The sequence below is a fragment of the Camponotus floridanus genome, unplaced genomic scaffold (assembly GCF_003227725.1).
Source record: "Camponotus floridanus strain SB8 unplaced genomic scaffold, Cflo_v7.5 scaffold12, whole genome shotgun sequence".
NCBI classification, from domain to species: Eukaryota; Metazoa; Arthropoda; class Insecta; order Hymenoptera; family Formicidae; genus Camponotus; species Camponotus floridanus.
In genome coordinates this window covers 2,950,348-2,962,778 of record NW_020229237.1, presented here as the reverse complement: position 1 = coordinate 2,962,778, position 12,431 = coordinate 2,950,348, and positions in this window count along the sequence as shown.

Below are 12,431 nucleotides of genomic sequence, written 5' to 3'. Positions count from 1 at the left end.
GCGTATCCGGTGCTCGACACTCTGCTTCTCCGATCTCTCGACGAAGCTAGGACTATCGAAGCAAATCCGAATGATGCGATATGAATCACCGAATGATTCGATCATTAATTTTCGGCGAATATTTTTGTGCCAAGATATTGAATTTTGCGACAAGTGTTTGGCATGCATCAATTTTCTTCCTTTGATTAGATATTACCGGGAAACAGCTTATATCTTGAAGCTTCTCCGAGAATTAGACGCAAGTGTTGATCAATGCCATTGAAAATTCAATCCGCTGACTCACTATCGAATCTTTACATCGATGAGTATACATGGGGAGTTCTTGACGAATCGAAAGTCAGTTTACCGATCGTTTTAAGAAAAAAATCTTATAAGGAAACCTTCAACCGTGGATCTCTATCTCCATTGATTCGCGTCATCGGACAAGACATTTTTTTGGTCGATTTTCGTATGGGATATCTCTCTTCCTGCGTGTCGCGGCGAAATAACGTTAGTCCGTATAGATTGTTCCCCCGGAATTCTTCCTTCCACATGGTCGTTAATCGATCGCCCGAAGGTTGGCAAATTCCGTAGATTCAGTCATGTCCCACGAAAAAAAAAAAACATCGTTTTAAAGATGATCTCATCGAGATTGATCAAAAAGCGTGTGTAATAAAATGTTGTACAACTCGCAACTATCTAATTGCGGATCGGTGGTCCATCTATTACACATTATAGATTAAGACTGACACATTAATACGCTATAAGTTATTCTAACGGCACGCGAGATACCATCGAGTCCTTCTCTCTTTAAGGAAAGCTATTCTCAGACTTGATACAGAGGCGCTCTTTCGTACACAATTCATTTGATTATATCTCGCAAGATCTCGTCCGTGTTCCCCCCTCAAAAGAAACGCACAAAAATTCTCCCAACGACCAGATTATTAATTGTCAGCGGTTGCCGATAAACCTTCGCGATGTCCAGGAAGTTAGCCGATACCGTTCGCCCTCCTGCCCGCCGGCCATACGTACATTGGTACTGTGCATCGTTCATATTTATGACGGAGAGAAGTTCATCGAGTACAGGAGAGCAACCGTAAAGCATCGAGCGAGGTGCTTGCGATACCCGAGACGATGTATCCACTTTGGCTCATCGGATGATCGAGGGGAAGGGAATTCGGTTCAGCGAACCGCACGCGCACGACGAAAGTGCTCGTAGTCTTTCTCTCACTGAGATATCGGTGCCATTGACACTGACATAATAACTCGCCGGGACTGACATAAAGCGGCAGTCACGAATGAAATTGCCGTCGATGGTGTAACGCTCTCTTGCATAAGAGAGAGCGGAGATTGAGCGGTGTGCCACGGAAGAGAGAGCGCGAGAGAGAGAGAAAGAGAGAGAGAGAGGGACAGAGAGAGGACGGGCCCAGAGCAGGGTGACGACGAGAAAGTGAAATGGGAAAGAGAGAAAGAGACACTGTCGAGAACACAGACAGTGAACTTGACCTGAATCTCGGTCAGGGAGAAAGAATGATCGTGGGCTCCTGTAGAAAGGAGAAAGGAGGTAGAGAAAGAGCGGGACCGAGGAAATTACTTTCGATTTCGAGCTCTCGCGGGATCGGTTACACTTTCACCCTCGTCCACCGCCGCGCGACGAGATCGTTTCTTCTCTTCTCCCCCAATGTGCTGCTCGCAACATGTCATTACACCTTGCTCTCATGTCATATTCGACTTCGACTGTCGGGACATTTGGGGGAGAACCGCGATCGAAAGCGATCGATGAAAATATAAATCAAACTTTTACCAATGTCACAATTTTTCCGTAATAATGATAGATATGACTGCTGCTTCAATCTTCAAAATTTTAATGAAAATATTTACCGAGTTTAGAATAGTTCGGATATATATCTATCGCACGCTCGACATACAAAATTACCATTGATAAAGATCATGACATTTCAGTTTGATCGAGTGATTCGATTAAATGGCGCCTAAATGGCAGAACGAATTTATCACGAACATCGCATTTAACGGTAATCGTTGAACTTATAATTTGACACAACTGTCAATATTATAAATATAAATCAGCGTGGGAATTATCTAAAAATTAGACTGAAAAGTATGTCGCTCTTCTGTTGTTGTCACCTAAAATATATCCAGCCGCAACATCGCATTTGTAACATCAGATTAAAAATTCTGATATTCAATTAGATTTAGATATATTTATAAATTTAGATTTAGATATCAGAAATTAATTTAGATTTAGATATCAGAAATTAATTATAGATTTAGATATCAGAAATTAAATTAAAATTTAATTTCTAAAATTACAAGGTAATTTCAGAAATTATTCACAAATAAATTAGATCATAACATCAAAATTTTAAATCTATTTCTAGGATTAAAAAAAGATACTAGAATACATCAATAATATGTGTGTGTATTAATTTAAAGAAAAATTAAAAATAAATTTCACACCACACCGTTGATTTCAGTTTCCGGCTGCTCGGATAGAGAGAGACGTTTCTCGATATTCGAGCGGGCGACGAACGGCCTTGTGATATTTGCCGCGTAGCGAACTTGACGACACCGCACGCCGGATCGATACCGAGATTCTCCGATGAGAATATCGACGCGGTCCCGTTCCCGACAGGAATGTGCTCGCTTGCGGAATCATAGAGCGACTCTCACACCAATCTACAGGTCAGGACATTACAGTCGCGCGTTCCTTTCCTTCTCCCGGTTCAGGAGTTCTTCCTGACGCGGAGAAAGGAGTATGCCGTTGTAGATATTGTGCGGCAAATCTGCCTTGCTGTCTACAATTTAACTGCGACCCCCGCCTCGTAAATAAACGCGCGACCGGTACCGCTCTCATTGGCAAATGGAGATATTATGCGGGCCTGCCGGTCGGTTGGATACGAGCTGGAGCGAGAAAAAGGGGCGGTGGTAAGAGGAGACGGGCGAGGGAAAAACGGAACACGTTTCTGTCTTCGCGGTTTTCCGGTAAAAGGTCGCGTGTATAAAGCCGGCGAAATATTTGTCGGGCTCCTTACGGGAGCGTACGTGAACATCGGCGTGCACACGTGCGAATAGGGGTGTCGGCAAATAGTATCCCCCTCGATAGATCGTAAACACCGGAATTTATGTACGAGGGAAATGTTTCTAACGCGCGTGCAAGTCTGGAACGAGATCTCGCGATACCGTTTTGCAGCCAGCTTCCCGTTTAGAACAATAAGTGACGAGAGGATTAGCGGGAATCAAGAACGTCGATAGACGACCTAGTCGCAAAGTGACGCAAACCGCTATTTCGATGAGAAGAGTCTGACTTTGTTCGATAATAAATGGCCTTTTAAATCTTTTAAACATTCATCTTCGAATTTTTCAAACATTTTATCTTTATTCATCTCGTTTTATGAGAGAGATTATTCTCGATTATAATGCTAGATTACACAGGCAATCAAGACTATTATGTTCTAGGAATGCAGAAAATTAGAAAGGGAGAAAATATAGTTCTGCACAAGGTTGCAAAGGTATCGATATCTGCAGTTTGCGACCGCGTCAGGTTCGCGAGGCGCACGTAGCATATGACGGAAGAATCGTCCTCTTCCTGGACCGTCTTATTGTCGACATCACGACTCAGCGCACGCCGTCAGACCGAAATAACGTGAAAAACGATCACGTGTCCCGCGTCGCACGTGCTATCGCGAACACGCATTTCGGATTCTGAGTAAGAATAAACGTCCTCGCGTTCGCGGCGCCTGCATTATCGTCGATTTCGTGGCTCGCTTTACAATTTTTCGCCCGTTTCGTGCGAACGTGGCCTGACCCGATGCAACTTCCGCGACGTCGAGTCCACATATAGCTCCGTCAATTACGCCGATCGAAAAAGAAATTTTGATACGTGAAATGCGCCAAGTCTAAAATTTATCCTATCGCTCGAGTTTGCACAAATTTCTCGAATATCCGACTGGTAAATGCATGACGGAAACGTCACTCCCCCGAATCGTTCCGTCCTGCGGACACTGTTCTATATATATCCTCGCGCATTCATGTCGCGGAAAATGTAGATAAGAAGTTTACGAGGAATTTTACTCATCGTGTTGGAAACATTATGTGACAATCTCTCGTGATATCAGCTGAAATATAAAATGAGACAGCGCATTGATTAAATATAGGTATCCTTTCTATAATTATCATTTGCCCTCGTTCGCGTTATATAATAATAAAACAGAATTATACGACAGGATCGTAACAGATGCTTTATTATACTATGTACGGAAGTTTCATGATCTCGTAGGGCGCATTTCCACGAAAGAGGGTAAATTCTGCGAGATAGTTCTCGCAGGGGATGTAGGAAATCAATAGCGTTGCTAGGGCTGGTCGGAGAGCATGGGACGATGATGCTTTTAAAGCATCCAGAAAGCTTCGGCAGCGAGACTCCCACAATGTACGCCTGCAAATTATTCTCGAATCTTCCTTTCGGCGAATTAATCTTTTTCATGGGGAAGACAATGATAATGGAGCCCGAGTTTTCCTGGGGTCGGAGTTCGACATTTTTCGCGCGCATATGAGTCAATAAATATTAATGCCGAACTGTATGAAGGGAAATATTTCGTTAAGCTAAATATTTAATTTAACAGAAAAATTGATTAAAAAATAAATAAACTCGTTGCTTTGATCTTAGTGTAACTGAATAAAAGATAGTGTAAAATTGTATAATTCTCTTTTTTATGATTCTAAGATAAAAGATATACTTTTTACTGTATGTATAAAATTATTAAGATTATTAAATTGAGAATCCCTCGTATATAAATTCCTTATATAAATTCGTTAAGTTATATAAGAATCGTACTTTATAGAAATGCGTGATTAAATTAAATATGTCATAAATGTAGGATTAGTTATATGTGCGTATGTGTATCTAGTGTGTACGTGCATGTATATGTTAATATGTGTGTGACATGTGAGCCACGAGGCTCATTTCGGAGATAAGTTTTCCTCTTAGAAAAGGCCATACAAAGGATGTGGCATAAAATATAAACACGAGTCCTGAGGACGGAGAAGTCGAGTGGAGTCGAGTTCTGGGAGTCGAGCGAGAAAAGTGGACGAGTGTGGAACGTATTCTTTTAAATAAAGCTATTGTATACTAAAACAAAGCTATTATATATCCTATTACGTGCGTATTAATTGAGGGTGATCCCACATAAATTATGTTTTTTTCTTTTTTCTGTTTTCGATTCTTATGAGAAACAATATGTATTTTTTTATTAATTTTATTATTTAATAAATATAGCACTATTCAACATTTTTATTTATTTTTTTATTTAGAAAGCCGAATTTTTCTATTTTTTTTTCAGTTTCCTTCATTTCCATTATTGCAGATATTCCATCTCTCGTATGTCAGCGATCGAAATACCGCGGTCATGAAATGAAAAATGACTTTAATCTCAAGCCCAGCCGTGGACTCAGGGGTGACTCGTGTCATATGTGCAAGGGTGGATGACAGACACCGAAAGCCAGATCGTCGAATATCCATTTACAATCTTTTTTTTTCCCTCTCACGAGGCTTCTATCACGCCAAGTTAGTTAGCTATAACTTATCAGACAATCGAAAAACTCATTTCACGATGGAAATATTTAGAAATATTCATACGATCGGAGACTCTCGCGGGGAAGAAACAATTTACCATTACGTCAGAAAATATTTGCACGCGAAAACAAATATCAATTACTCGCGATTGGATTCTCGCGGGGGACAATATAATCCAGGGCTTTCCGTACGGATTTTATTTAGCTCACAGATGTCCCATTGGGTCATTGATTTCGGTTAATACCGGCAGGAAGGATCACAATGGGAGGCACCACATGCGTGGGTGAGCTAAAGGGACATATGTGCCCTCGCAGACAGAAGAATGACATCGGGACGTTGCATTTGAAATCCCGCGTACGAGAGTAGGAAAAGCTTAGTGAGAGCAATCGGAAAAACAAGTAAAAGACCGAGGTTCGATTACTGATTCTGTCACATCGCTTATATGTTGAAAGCTAACGATGCATTCTCTTGCGTATTTCCTCGAATTTATCATACCTGCTTCTGACATTAAATTTAGGGGAAGTATCTTTGATATGCGATAAAAATGTTCACCGTTATTTCATCTGACATGCTACAGCATATATAGATTCCGCGGCGAAATAAAAAATATATATTACATCTTTTTGCTGCCATATGATTTAAATTTTATGTTAGTATTTTATTTTAGAATTTCGATCGAAAATAATTATTCAATTCTAAATTTAAATGAGACTATAGGTGACTACTGATCGCTGCCTTTTGATTTATCACGACCAACGGCTATCTTATTCTACAATCGACGTTATTAATTTCTTCGGATCAAATTGATTTAAGCGTAATTCAACCAAGGATCCGGAAATCAGTCCACAAATTTTCCCCTCGTGAAACATTGACAAACGTCAGCGTACCTCGCAAAATTTACCAAATCGATAGCTATTTTCCACTCTTCGCGATTCCTGAGTTTCATCAAATCTTGGTTGAAGCGTCATTCAAATATTTATAATGGGCGGAAAACGTCAAGTCCAATTCGGTGGATGCAAACCTTTCCGCCGATCCTCTCGCTCCCTCCTCTTCGCCCGCGGGGAAATTGATTCTCCTTTCAGAGGGTGATTCTGTTTACAAGCGCGCCCCGAATAAGGGAAGCGGGCGGTTTGATTACTATGTCCGTACGAATGAGACGGAAAGAAAGGGGAAGACAGGAAGACCCTTTGACACGAAGTGGATACTCGAGAAGATCTTCGTGTCTCGTGCCGGTGGCTGCGTTTGCTCACGTGCCGTGCGTCTCGTTTTTCCAATTCTTTTTTGTCCCCCTTCGAATACACAATACGCAGGTTGCCGTTTGATTGCACATTCCACCCCCGCGACTGCTTCTCCGGATCTCTTTGTGCGCATCAGATCAGCAGTAACAAAGCGGAGTCTGCTTTTCCGCTTTTCCAAATCCGGCGTTTAACATCCAAAAGGGACTTCACGCGGTTACACAAACGTTGCTTCCCTTCATTCATTTAGGTTGTTCACGTGCCAAACGTTTCTCAAAATTTTTCTTTCTTTCTCTAAAATGATGATTTGAATCAAGGAAAAGGTGAAAGATGATTATAACACTTTAAAATGATGAATTTGACATTAAATATTAATTGAATCTAAGAATCTTTATATTTTACTATCTGTCGTTTCTCTTTCAGACTTCCTCCGGAAAATCAAACACAAGTTATATTTTAAAATATAATAAAATTCGATTGAGCAACAAGCAAGATCTTTTTTCCGCGCATTCCTGCATATATCTATCCAGTTTCTCCGCTTTCAACCGAGCTATTTTTAAAAAATATAATAAGACTCGATTGTGCAACTTGCTGTCGAAAGATAGGATCTTTTTTCTGCGCATTCCTGCGAATACCGTACATCGTCGAAATTTCCTCACCCAGACAGAGAACGACAGCCAAATCGATTCTCGCGTAAAAGAAGTGTCGCAAAAAAGAGGGACGGACGTTCCCGTATGGTACCGTTGCTCTGACAAAACTGTATCACGGCGTGTTTCATTCGACGACAGCGAGATTTACGTTCGAGTATGTCTGCCGACAGGTGATTACCTCTTCTGAAATTAGCTCCCACTTCCGTGGAACGACCACCGCTCGTTCGTTCCTTTTTTTTTTCTCAATCTGTCGGCCGCTCCTTTTTGCTCCGTAAGATTAAAGGTGTGTTACGTCGCGTTTCAAACGAGGAACAACGACGATATCGGCGAAATAGGAACCAACAGTACCGTTCGATGATTATGAATAGCTCCTGCGTCGTTTGATGTCAGAGATATTGCTCAATCATAAAACATATCAGCGGAAACAAGCGATCTCGATGATTATATCGATGTCGAATACATCTTTCGAATTATTTGAATAGATTGTTACGAGGAGATTAATCTCAGGTAGCAAGAAAAACTGACATTTTTTCTCTTTAAAACTCGGCGTAACACCACGTCAGTTCCTGAAAGGAAGACTCGGTTCAGTATAGTATCGTCGATAATATCTTACTAAATGACGTAAAATAATATAATACACATATATATTTCGAAGCAACCATCGAGAATACGAAGGTTGCAATTTTACAATAAGCTCAACCGCGAACCATTGCTAACCGTTAAACTGGCCTGTTTCACCTGACAATTACACGATGGAATATAATTTGACGTCATTATGCACGCGTGGTTGAATAGGAATAAATGCGAAGAAATGAAAAACAACCGAGATGCTATCTCTCTTTCTTCCTTCGTTTCTCTTATCGTCGCACTTCTGGAGGGAGAAACAAAAACGCTCGAGGCATTAAATGTTTTAATTCGATCAAACCGCTGTCACTGATTGAGCGCGCGTTCTCGTAACGACCTCGCGGACAATTAAATCTCGTTTAGCGCTGCGCGGAATGGCACTTCCCGTCTGAAGAGATTCCTACATTCCTCTTCCGCGCCGACGATGTTCCCCTTTTTTTTGCCAACCTCGCGACTACCCCGAGAGTTGGAGTAATGCCGGCTTTTGCGGCCGCGAATTAAACGCAGGCTTCGCATGGGACGCGAATGAATTCCTTTTTCGCTAACGATCAAGAGCATCGATCGGCTCGTTTTATCGTGGTCATGATGATCGTATTGGTGCTCGTTCGCAAAAGTCGCACGATTCATGCGACTTTTACGGAATTTACGGTCGGTTTAATAGAAGCAAATTACGCGCGCGTACGCGAATAATCACGGAGATCTTCCCGCGATGTCTCCCGGCGCGGTGTCGACTCATGCAGGATTTCATCAAATCGAGTACGAGCCTCGACTGCATTTTTTTTCGCGAAACAATCGCGAACACATCCGCTCGCTAGTTCGCTCCATCTTGCTTAAGCGCGCATTTGCATTTTTATAATTTCACGGAAGAACGTGGGCAAACTGTAACAAATATGAGAAACAATTTAGCGTTTACGTGGTTTGAAAATGTAATTTTGTACACTTTGTACTTTAATTCTCGTTCGTGAATTGGCGTTTTATTCATGATAGTGCAACTTAGCTCGAATCGAAATGTTGATCTTATTTTCAATCGCTATTTTTTCACGTTTATGGTTTTTATTTTATATATCATAGAGATTTTACTTATATAAGATAAGAATTATGCTGGATTAAGCTCCTACTTTATTTCTTATATACTTCTTATATAGGCAATAAATGGACAATTTCTCTCTTGATAGTCTAAAAGAGGAGCTGTTTAGGTGAAATTATAAAATAAAAAAAATGATTTGATTGTACTAAAGTATCAAAGTAGATGCTAGATTGAAAATTGAAGTCGAATGTACAAGAGAAATTTCGAAAAAATCGGAGACATTTAAAATCAATGATTCCTCCCAAATTTCGTTTCTTCTTTTTAACCTCTATATTCGTTCCGACATCTACCTTGATATTTTAAGCAAATCACTCTATTTTAAAATTATGTAATCTAAGTAGGAAACTATTAATTTAATGCTTATTTAAGATATAATAGAAGCTCAATTTTTTACAAATTAAACCTATCGAAATTTTTGAAAGTCTACAAATATAAAAAAAATTCAGATTGAAAAGAAACGCACAATTTCGACTCGGGGAAATAATATTGCTAGACAATGAAAAGTCAGATTTTCGCGATTATAATTGAATAACGTCGTGCTCGATCGAAATTAGGCAAGCGATGGAGACGTCATTCTGGTTTCGTTTGCGGTACTTCCGCTGGTATTTCCGCCGCGCGCTCTGACAAATGAGAAATTCCCAGCGCCGATTTTCCTCCGCCGTATCGATCAAAGCGAGAAGTTCACGGACCCCGCAGCGTGCGCTTGCGCGCGCGCGCGCACGGCGCAGCCGTAACGTCATTACGAGAAACACGATACCGGCACGAGAAAATTACGGGGGAATTTTTCCAGGGTGCACCATAGCACGAAAGCCGCGTACGTGCGAGTGCCGCTGGCCCGTGTGCGCGCGCGCCCGCGATGTGTTTATCCGTAAATTCCTACGTACACGCGTGCGTGCGCGCTATAACGTGGGTGTGTATGCGCACGCGGTCACGTTTGAATCGAGAGGGGCTCGTAGATACGAATCTATACGCCGCGGTGCGTTATGAAGACCGAAGCGGAGAGCGCTAGGTGAACAGAAGTGATTCGCTTCCTCTCGCTTCTGACTCTCCCGCTAATATCAGCTTTCAGTTCCGATCTTGATCGGAAAGCCCTATGAAAGAATGCCTGGAAAAAGAGCGGATACGTGTCCAGGAAATACAAGCGAGTTTAAGTGTGCGTGAGAATACTCGGAAAATACTTTTTCCGCCAAAGCCGATGGACTTTATTATGAGAGCGAGTACACATCTGTGATGTTGAAATTAAATATACCGAATTGTTCCGAATTTAGATATCTCGAGACGCTCAAGAATCTGAATGTTTAGTATATGTAATAAAGTTTTTCTCGTTATAAAAAATAATCAAGCTTTGTATTTCTAAATCTCTTAATACAAACAGGAGAAAGTCGCATCAATTTTTTTATCGATGCTGGTATGTGACATTTATAGTTTCTTTTATTATATAAGCCATCCGCCACTTTATGGATTTATTGATATTTTATAAGCGCAAAATCGGAGATGTCAATTTTTTATCGCAAATTATTCTTCACTTGATTTACCGTATTTAACCATCTTAACACAGCATTTTGTTAACAAATCGTGAGACAGATCATCGATTCGATAAAAATTAACCTTGTAATGATATTTTTGGCAATATCCTTTTATATTCTGGTCATCGATTATCAATAGTCTCCTCTAATGTGACAACGAATTGAGCTCCATGTATGAATTAAGCCATTACTGGATGCCCCATGGGGTCTCTATAGATTATCGATCCAATCACACGGCTCGTTCGCTTTAAAAAGCTGAAACGGTTTCTAGCCATCGTTGATCCTACGCGCTCATTTATCGCGATCACTTGACGCTAAATTCGATTAACTCTACATTATCGTCGATAATGGCGTTATTGTTCCGCGATACTTGTGCCATTATATTTTGGGAAATTATTTTCCTCTGAATCCCACTTAATCTATATTGTCGACCAGAACGTTTTCGCTTCAATAAGAACAAGATTGGAGCTAGTATTTTAAGAACGAATGAAAAGCCAATTCTCTGTTCGCACACAGACCTACGACAACCGGGCTTTAGGATACGGAAGTATTGATTTTCGGGGTTATCGCGGGTACTATTCAAGCTCCGAGACATTGTCTGCTCGCGTCGAATTCAGCTGCAATGGATTCCACAAGGGCCATTCGTCACGCTGTGGGAAGGGCAACTTTATGCGAATAGAATACGGATTAACCATGGAAAATATTCTACAATTGCCAATCGTCGGAGAAAATCAATAATCGATTGTTTGGTGATACCATTGATACCATCGATGTTATTTAATACTTATTAAAAGATTTCGATAAATTAAATTCCGACGAAAAAGTTTATCTTCAATTTAATACCAATCGAATTTTATCTTGATAAATTTGACGCAAGACTCAATAAAATATATATAAGATATATGTATTCTGTAAGGTTTTGGGTCCTGGCAGGATGTCGCGTCGCTTGCATGATCCCATGTCCGTGTCTCACACGACACTTGAACTTGATACGCCTCGCTGTCGTATGTCGTGCGACACTTGAATTCGAAACTTCTCATACGGTACTGCCTTTAGCTTATTTATAAAATACGTTGCGTGGTTCTGGGAACACTCCACAGAATCCTGTCTGCATCTGGTTTAGTTTTTAACAAATATAGTTTAGAATAACCGAATGAAATGCGAGTGAAGGGACCAGCATTCCGTAAAGTCGTGTGTTGACTCTCGAACAAGACGGCTCCTCGGTCGAGAGTCACCGATGCGATTAAGTTTATTAAATAAAGAGAAATCCACCTTACAATTCAGTATCAAAAATTATATTATAGTGTCTCCCGAAATTTTTGCCGAGGAAAAATTGCCTTCAAATTTGTCATAAAATCTAATTGAAAAAAATATTCGAAGTTTCATGTCTCTCGATGAGACATCTCGTGAAGAGGAGGCATCGGAAACAAGATATGTCTCTCAAGAGCGACGAATGTCGGGGCACGATCGACGTGCTCGCTGCACCTTGCCAACGATATAAGAATCTTCGCATTCTTCCTGGTTTCTATTTTTATCGTCCCCGACACTCCGCGCCGGTCAATGCGACCGGTTTCCACGTTCCAGCTAGTTGGCAGATGCCCGGAAAAAATTGGCGAACGGTCTGGAGCGCCCTGCTTAGGGGCGCTACATTTCGTTGGGAGGCGCGAAAGGCTGGGAGTACCCAGCTCGACTGGATTCTCTCGACTTGCGAGTCAGCTGATATTCGGCACACGATGCGTG